Source organism: Odontesthes bonariensis, chromosome 6 (assembly GCF_027942865.1).
Source record: "Odontesthes bonariensis isolate fOdoBon6 chromosome 6, fOdoBon6.hap1, whole genome shotgun sequence".
Classification (NCBI taxonomy): Eukaryota; Metazoa; Chordata; class Actinopteri; order Atheriniformes; family Atherinopsidae; genus Odontesthes; species Odontesthes bonariensis.
In genome coordinates this window covers 9,750,165-9,759,526 of record NC_134511.1, presented here as the reverse complement: position 1 = coordinate 9,759,526, position 9,362 = coordinate 9,750,165, and the positions used below count along the sequence as shown (strand labels likewise).

The window sequence follows — 9,362 nt, the reverse complement described above, 5'->3', positions numbered from 1 at the left end:
AACATCTGGCCTGAAAAAAATGTCTGGACCAAAAACATCTCCAACCTTTTACAGTGGGAGTAAGTATTGTAAAGCTCTTAAGTGTATGCTATTCTCAGTTTTCATACAACTCAAAGGTAGGCAATATCCATGAGTATGTGCTACAATAACAATATTTCTTTAAAAAGACTCAGAGGGGCAGCTTCTGACAACTGCCATTAAGTCAAAGAAAACACTGGGGTGAAAAAAAAAAAAGAGGGTTCCATTACTGTTAAGGGGTACCAAACATCCAGGATGAGGAAAATAGGCTGCGGTAAGAGAGCAACACCTCAGATGTGTTTTCATAAAGTTTTAGTAGCTGAGTAAAGACTAAGATGGGAGGAAAGTAAACACTATATAAGATCTCATGCATTAATGATCAATAGGCTCCTCATGAATCATTAATAGTAGCTACAGCACTGGACTGTTATGTCCAGTCAGGACTGGCTGAGTATGAGTAAGAAAGCAGCCAATGTCCAATGAAAAACTTCAGACCTTGAGAAAGCCTGGAGAACAACTGATCAAGGCCACCTGGAAGGATTACTACTCCTTGGATGTAAAATGTAAAGAAATATGCGTGGCTCAAGACTTGCGCATCACTGTATACATCTGGCTCTCCTACAGTTTGATCCACCTTTAAGTTCCATTTTAAATCAACACACATTTTAGATCAATGGATTCCTGTATGATCTTTCCAATGGTCCTTTCTCTAATGATTGAGGACAAAATATATCCCCGAAAGTGGGAATAACTCACCTGCAGAATCCCCTTAAGTGAAAATATTTGCAGAAATTGGACTTGTCCCGGTAGTCTGGGGACAAACTTTAGAGTATTCAAGAAATTAGTTGAAATGATCAACTCCACATAATGTTAATACCAGGATTTGTGTCATATTTTTCTTTCTTTCTGTCTTTCTGCCTTTGCTTTTGTCTTTCTTCGTAAAATGATCTAACATAGAATAGAATAGAAAAATACTTTATTCATCCCCCAATGGGGGAAATTCAAATTAGTCAAGTTGCTCAAAAAAATTATTAATAATTACTATGATTGTATATTAACAACAACAATAATAATACCAATTCTAATAAAAATACTACTACTATCTAATAATAATAATAAATGACTAAATAAATAAAATAAAAAATGCTAATGCTATTTGAATTTTTTTTCAATTGGGTCCTTGAAAGAACAGACAAATAAATAAATAACAATAGGGACGGCTCACAATATAATTAATTAAATTTCACTCACTTTGTATCGTTGTCACAGTGTCCTTAAGGGGGCGCTGTTATACAGTTTATTAAAATCCACTGCAGTACCTCCTTTGCCAAGTCAGCAGTTGAATAGGATTTGATTCATAAATTCAAAGTGTCATTCACTTTTGTAGGCCACTAGCCATAAAAGGAAACAATAGCTATTTTTTTAATTTAACTGTGCAGAATTAATTTATTTAAACCAAATCTTGTCAGCGGAATTGATATATTATTACCATGAACCTGCTTTATATTTAGGGAAAGAGCATTTTATATGCTAAATGTTATCAGTTTACGGCTCTTATCGTTCCAAACTAAGTAATGAAAAATAATTGATTATGGATCTTGAAAGGAAACATCTGACAGCAGAATAAACGCGAATTAATATGTGTGAAAACAACGATTAACACTAATCGCCTTCATCGTTAACTCGGGGTTTGTTTACGTGCTCTCTTTCAACCACGTGCTTGCAATGCGGCCACGCATGCGCGGCAATGTATTAGTGGCAGTGACAGTGGCGCGCATTGCCAAAAACAACAATCTTACCTCGTGGGCGCGCAAGCAGCAGTCTGGCCTCGGGTTTATTGGCTGTAACCACCTGGCCCCGCCCTTCTTAGCATTTGATTGGCCAGCCAAATATTCTTCCTCTTCCTTATTGGACGCTATTTGTAGCACAGACTGTGTAGCTAGGCTACTGCTGCCTTCGCGTAACCCTAGACTGATAGAAAAGAAGAGACTCTATTGAGGAAATCCTTGTTGTGGTTAAAAGTCCTCCAGAACACTGTTTGCAAACCTTTTCGGGCTATAAAGGCTGCTAGGTGGGTAAAAGCCTAAGCCTGAAACACATGAAAGCGGTGGAAGTTTAAAACAAGATAGTCTTCGTAGTCATAGACATTATATTATTTTATTACATTACATTATAATATTTTAGCAGCGTTTTATATAGAGTGAGAACATTCTGCCCTCTCCATCAAAGAAAAGTATATGTTGTGACGACTTGTGTTCAAAGTTTAAAGCTTATATGACATTGTTTCAGTTTCTCTCTGTATTTCACTGAGGTAATTGTGCACTGTTGGCTATTTGGTTCCCCTGTAGTTTCAAGTTTTCAAGTTTATTTATTTAACAAAAGGGATATATATACATATATTCCATAATATGCATATATTACTAGCATTTAAAACAAAATGCCCCCCCCCCCCCCCACACACACACACACACACTATTTATATGGCATACAATTGTGTTTTATATTTAACGGGGCCTAGTGCCGTGTATAAACATAGCTACTCTGTTATTGTACATTCAATACTAAGCTATTCAAATAGTACACAGGTTAATATATTCATGTTTTTTATTTTAAACATGTGCAAGGTACAAGGTGGCCGTGCCACTGCCATTTATAAACAAACATCTTGCATACAACACTGAGCTATTCAAATAATCCACAGATTTTAACTTTAAACATGCATGTAGATGGGACAATGAATCCTCAAACCATCTGTGGATGGCACACGTTTGCACACAATTTGTGAGAAAAAACTTAAAAATTGTCTAATCAACCAATGATTTCGCGATCCCCCTGCTGTACCTCCGCGGACCCCCTGTTGAAGACCTCTGCCTTAAAGTAAAAAAGATGTTGATCTGCTTTTGTTTTGGGGGGGGGGGGGGTTATATATCTATTTATAGGCACGCAGTTTTCGACGCTCGTGTGTCCTGCAGCCCTTAAATGCAGCATCAGTGAAATATAAAGCCGTTTTTTCTTCACTTTTTTTTTTATTAGAGAAGTTGCAGCCCACCTCAAGACCGCGCGCGTACTCCAGCCAGAGTATACTTTGACCATCTTGATCAGCCAGTAACATCTGACAGATGCGCAGTCGTGCGTGTGTGTTTGTGCATTATTTAAAGCGCGCTGCGCATCGCAGCTAATTAAGGATTTGGGTATAAATAAGGCCGCAGACTGGGACAGCTCGGCCTGTCCTGCCGCTGATGTCGGAGAGCTGAAAGTATAAAGAGGTGAAACCACCTGAAATGGCTGCGAGCTGCTCCGGCATCCACTCACTGTGAGCCACTCTACGGATGGGTGTCCACTCCGGCCAACACACGGAGGAATCCTGCACGTTTCCTGCACGGTTTGGCTCATCAACGCAGAGGAGATCGAGGGTCGCTGATGGTTCTGGAGACTTTTTATCGGCTTTGGGGCTCAACCTAACCAGACTGCCGCTGACTTCATGGAACCGTGAAGGTGTTTTGTTTTTTTCATACTTAAATTTTGAGACTCTTGCAGCTCCAGCGGAGATTTCGATTTCCTCATCGGGTTGTTTTGGTATCTGAGGGGGTGGGGGGGTGAAGTGTTGTTTTTTTGGGGGGGTTAGTGCATATCCAGCGACCTGCTGGAGGACACAGGAGAAGAAGGAAAAACGTAAAAAAACGCTGTAACAGCTCCCAGTGTGTCAGCCGTTTAAGTTTCTGTCTGCAGCTTTTGGAGCGTTGTGCTCCATTGCGCGTTTGTCTTCAGCCTACTGAAAGATTTATGGGTTGCCATATTTTTTTTTTATCCTACTTCATTCGGTCTGTCATTGGATTTGTCGACAAATGCAATAGGAAAATTGAATGTTATTGTGACAACTCTTTAATATTCCTCCTAACTTGAGTGTTTCTTGTAATGCTGCAGAGGGTTTTTGGTTTTTGAGATTCCCTGTTCCACTAGGTTGACAGTTCTGGGAGATTTTATTCTTTATACACATATTCATTGGCATTTTGACGTGTTTACATTAATCATGGGGCTGTTTTTTTTTTTTTTTTTTAATGAACCACGTTGTTGCAATCTGATACTGGAGCAAACGGCCAAAGAGCGCAGTTAATTTCAGCTGGGTTTTTCTTTTTTGAGCCACCTCTGTTATCATTTTTTTTTTTTTTTTTTTCAGCCGCAGATCTGAGATCAGTTCTTGTCGGGGTAGGATTATAATGCCACGTGAAGGGGCGACAAAAACACAGTGAAACGACGGATTTCATAACGCTCACGCGCACACCAGCCTGCACCTCTGTGCAGATGTTGTGTTTACATCCGCCTCTCGAGGTGTTGCGACATCGCCAGCCTCACGCTGCGCTGTCTGCGCTGTCTGCATGTATTTTAATGAAAGGCAACTGGAAATAAATAAATAAACAAATAAATAAATAAATAAAAACAGTCCGCGAATTGTTGTTGTAGCTGACGCGCGTCCCCGACGTCAGAACTGCAAGGGTACGAGGAGGGCAGTTGTTGTTGTTGTTGTTGTTTGTTTCAGGGTAGGTACCAGATTAATTTTTGATATTCAGGATTTTTTATGTTGATCACTCGTGGTATTTTGTCCCAGATGGGGATCTGTCTAATGTCTGGCTGAGGCGGTGCTGACATGTAAACAGTGCAGCGGCTGCAGGAGGAGGAAGGGGCCAGGCTGCTGTTTTTGTTTTGCTTTCACTGGAAGTAAGACGTGAAAATGGCAACTTTCTGTCACGTGGCAACACAGAGCTCTTTATGTAGAATTATCAAGGTGGTGGGCTTTTTTTTGCTGCAGGAAAGCTGTGCTGTGTTCCTAAAGAGAATATCATCCAGAGTTGTTGTTGTTTTTTTGTTAATGATCCTTTCATGCACAGTTATGGCTGTAAGCCGACCTTTCTGCTGTTTCCACCTTTGAACGCTCTCGGGATGACCCAAGTGTGACTGCTTTTGTTGTGTTTGACATCCTTACAACACATGTGAGAATCCTCTCTCTCTCTAAGAACTGTGACACGATGCGCCTTCTTCAGCGCTCATTTAGAAAATAACCGAGCACACATTTGGTCATTTAAGTGTTAAATGTGCCAGGAAAACTAACATGACCCTGCCATCATAATACAAAGAGCTACAGATAGGAAACAAAACCCGAAAAGCAGGAATAGTCTATTTAGTTTTCATATCAGGGAACTGATATAAGGTATTACATTCATATTCTCATCTTGTATTTATTTACACATCCTGGTATCTGCTCGCTCCCCCCTCCCATCTGTGGCGCGTTCGCGCCGCATGGGAAATAATCTCCTCTGCAATAACAATAACACGTTGATTTTTTTTTTTGTTTTTTTTTTCACAGAACCCAGAATATTAGCTTGACGTTTGTGAGTGATAAATAGATAGATAGATAGCAGCTTTACCCTTTTTTAATACACAGATCTCTAATGTGAGATTTGCTGACATCTTTTTGGCACACAATTCATTACAGGCAACAGTAATGGTGATCGGATTTACAGAGAAGTATTTCAATGCTGTTTAAGTTAACAAGCTGAAAAATTAAGTCAAACGTGTGCGTGGAATTATCTTTGTTTATAGATGGCAGCACTGTGAACTCATTAACCTGTACTTTAGAATAAACTGTACTGGTCCCACATTAGAAAGTCAGTTAATTGATATGTTATTAATGTAGTATAATCAAGTATTGATGTTTTTTTCTAAAAGCATGAAAGACTTTAGAGATTCATGTGCACAAAGCATGGACAACCAAACAAAAACGGGAGACTAGGTGGTGGGTTTACATAAACGACCAAGTAAATCCTAAGAATACGCATCTTGAAGACTGAAACCGAAAAAAAAAATCAAATAAATCCCATTATTTGGACCCAAACGTCTCTTTCTGGTTACCATCTTTCTCAGAGAAACCTTAAGGCAACGCAGGCATCCATTAGTCAACTCGGCTGTCAATCAGAGCGTCCTTTCCCTCCCCCCCGGTGACGCTCTCTTACCAAAGTAACCAGGCCAGTCCATTACGCACACAAAAGACACAACAAAAGCCCGTGTTGGGGAAAAATGAGATCCGTCAGCACCCAAAGGACACAACAATAAGTTCCCATCTGGTAGCATCACACATGGACCAGAGCCTAGGGCGACGACAATCACTTATTTAACTCTAAAAGCATCAACTGCTGGGGAAAAAACATCCATCTGGTTCGTTCTTCAGCAAGCAGTTTTCTGCCCGAGCTGCGCTCTGCTCAGATCTGATCCAGGTGGTGAGTACAGCACCGGCAGAGCGGTGTTTATCTAAAAAACTGTAAGAAAACCAGCAAAGATGGGTTTTACGTGTCGTGTTAGATTCACACAGTCCGCATAAGGCTCGGAAAAACAAACAATGAATTGAGACCGCACAGCCACACTGTTGCGCTTGAGCTGGCGTCGTGCTCTTTGTTGGTGAGAAACACGTTTAGAGGAGAACGTGGAAGAAAAGGAGGAATGTAGAGAGTTGCAAACGCCCGTAATGTGAAGATTAACTTACTCAGACTAGAAGGATACCCGTAAAAACGCATGTTGTCTTGAGTTTTTGGTTAGTTTCTGTGGTGAGGGGGGAACAAGTCTTTTGTCTGGACACTTCTTCCTGTTCGCGGCTACCAGAGGCGCACAATGTGCTGCCTCTTTGTTTTCAATTTGCCTACTTTGAAGATCAGCTGTTCACGTTGGATTGCCTGTCCTCTCTGCTCACATAGCTTCTTCTAGTCTTATTTTGTTTCGTTTATCTATCAAATGAGCACCACATTAACGAAAAAAAAAGTAATCTGATACCAGGGGGATGAAGGAGGCTCAGACAAAAAGAGATGCTAATTCTGGCACCAGGGAATTAGTTTGTTGGATTCAAATCACCTTTTTAAAAGGTTTGAAGTATTTTTTTTCTTGAGTAGTGCTTATAAGAAAAGAACATTAAATGTTAAAGTGACACCATCATAGTGAGTGCAAAAAGGCTCATGTTGTGGATACCCTGAAGTTAGCAACTTGGCATGAATAAATCAAAACAACCAGCCCCACAGACGTTGCGCATTTATGCATATTTGGCTTAAATGAAGAAATAATTTGAGTGTGTGTCGAGCTGTCGGCGTGTGTGAATAACAGCATGCTTTTGTCTGTCTGCATGAGCGTGCGTGAGAACCCTTTCTCTCTGAGCATGCACTGCACAAAACTAATTTAATGACTGATGTCGGTGATGCTGAAGTGTGACACTTACAAAGCTTGTGTGTGTATATACCTCTCCCCGTGCACGTGCCACTGGGTTTAAACTGGGCTAATTCAGAGAGGGGATTTTGTCCTTTTCATGCAGGGATTAAGCCTCAAGCACCTGTGCTGATTATACGCCATGTATGTAAATATGGCTCGTCTGGGGCCACAGGACTCGGTGGCCAGCTTTGTAACTTCCCAGCCCTCCGTGCGTCTGCGTTTTTCTGTGCATGTGTATGTATCTCTGTAAATGTGAGTGTGTTTGCAGAGCAGCCACGCTTCACGTCAAGGCTGCTTCCTGTTGAGTTGCGGAAGCTCCTTTGTTTTTTCGTCTGGCTACTGGCTTCTGTCTCGGCGCTGTTCTTCCTGTTGCAGCACATTGAGCTCAACTGGAAACTTCTAGAGTCACTGAAGCTTGTTTTTACTCTGTTTTCACTCTTTAAGATGCAGGGTTATTTATTGATTGTTGTTTTTTTCCTTTATTTTGAACAGACGATATGTTTTTAGCAGTAAGTTTTATGGACTAAAGATTATTTTTTCCCCTCAATTTCAGTGCTTTGGCGGTCAATGAACAGATGAGAACAAAGTCCTGACATGCAAGTTTCTTCCCTTCCTTAACATTTAAACCTTATTCCTTAAAAAATGTGTAATTTTGGCAACAGTCACCCAATAGTGTGATGACAGAATTTAAAAAAAGGTTGATGTCTGGTTAGTTTTTGCAATTTGTGTTTTTGTTGTAAAAGGAGGAAGCGAGAGCAATTGTGGGTTTTTTTTTTAAATAAATGTTACTATCTTTATGCTATCTATTCTTCAGTAACAACAACAACAGACACAGCTGTCTGGAACATTTCCCCCATAAATATCAGACGCTGACTGTCGTGGTGTCCCCACCACACTGTCTCAAGACTGTCCCAAGTTTTACATAATTACTGTTTTGTAACCGTTTGATCTGACTGTGATCATTATGTGTAACTGTCAAGTCACTTGTATAAAAACAGTTGGTTTAAACTATTCCTACCATTTTTTTTGCTTTGTTCTTCTGCTGTGGTTTAAGTGCCAAAACTGCTTTGACTTAACATGTTACTACATGAAATATGACTTTGGTACATCTGAAACATCAATATGTATATGACTCAAGTAACTGAACGTAATTTAGGATTTTTCATTAGTAGATACACCACAGACTGTGGTGTATCGTGGACCACCATGGCTGTAGGCTGTGTGTTTATTTGCATACAGAGTGTGGAAGTGACATCCGATCTCAAGTACCGTGCTGTAGTTACTTGAGGCGTATGTGGAGATGCAGGTGAACAGCACGTGTAAACGTGATCCACTTGTGATCAGATCCCCCAGAATGCATATTGATATTCGCTGTAGTCAGTCTTAAAGGTCATGTAGTTAGATTGGCTGGTACTGCTGCTTGACGTTTTCTTTACTTTTTAAATGGAGGTGGAGCAGGCTTGTATTTGGAGAAATTCTGCCACCTGTAACTTTCTGTGTGGAAGCTCACGATGCAGCAAGTTGCAGCACAGACGTCTTAGTTCATGCGGATTGCTGTAACGTCAGGTGATACTGTGCCTTAGGAACCAGGATTTTATTGAAGAAAGAGGAGGCGTTCTGCACTGCTTGAAAGTGGCTATGAGTGAATGTGTTGCCTTAGTGGGGCATTTTTTCTGTTAAAATTTCTGACTCATTTAGTCATCAAGCAACAGAAATGGAAAAGCACTTTGATTTCAGCAGTATTAGTGGGAATTGAGCTCTGTTAGGATACAGTACTTGTGAACACAGAGTAGAAAGTAAATGTAAAGGTTATGTTGTCATGAATATGCTAATTAGAGTATGTTGGCTTCTTGTAATTTTTGGCATTTTTTTAGCAGATTTTAGCTACATTCAATTGGAAATAGTTTGTAAAAGTGGAACCAATAGCCCTACACTTCAGTTTGGGCGCACGCATCACCCCATTCAGTGTGAATAAGAGACGAGACGGTTTAATTGTATTTTAGCTTTTCAACATTAGCCCAAATTTGTGCAATGACTGTACTCTGTGCGACTTTTTTCTTGTCCTTGTTTACAGTTGTTTTAGTGTTTAAATTGTTGCC

The 9,362-nt window shown here is 40.3% G+C and overlaps 1 protein-coding gene across 2 annotated transcripts in view; it reads left to right on the top strand.

Moving 5' to 3' along the window:
• The first annotated feature begins 3,037 nt into the window (after positions 1-3,037).
• ypel1 (yippee-like 1) overlaps positions 3,038-9,362 on the top strand; it is a 33,291-nt gene continuing 26,966 nt past the window's right edge. Inside the window, exon 1 of one of the 2 annotated variants that reach the window (XM_075467276.1) lies at positions 3,038-3,513. The gene's annotated coding sequence lies outside the window, so the exon portion shown is untranslated. Of the gene's footprint in view, positions 3,514-3,665; positions 6,291-9,362 lie in introns of those variants that run through there. The other variant, XM_075467275.1, reaches the window with a different exon arrangement.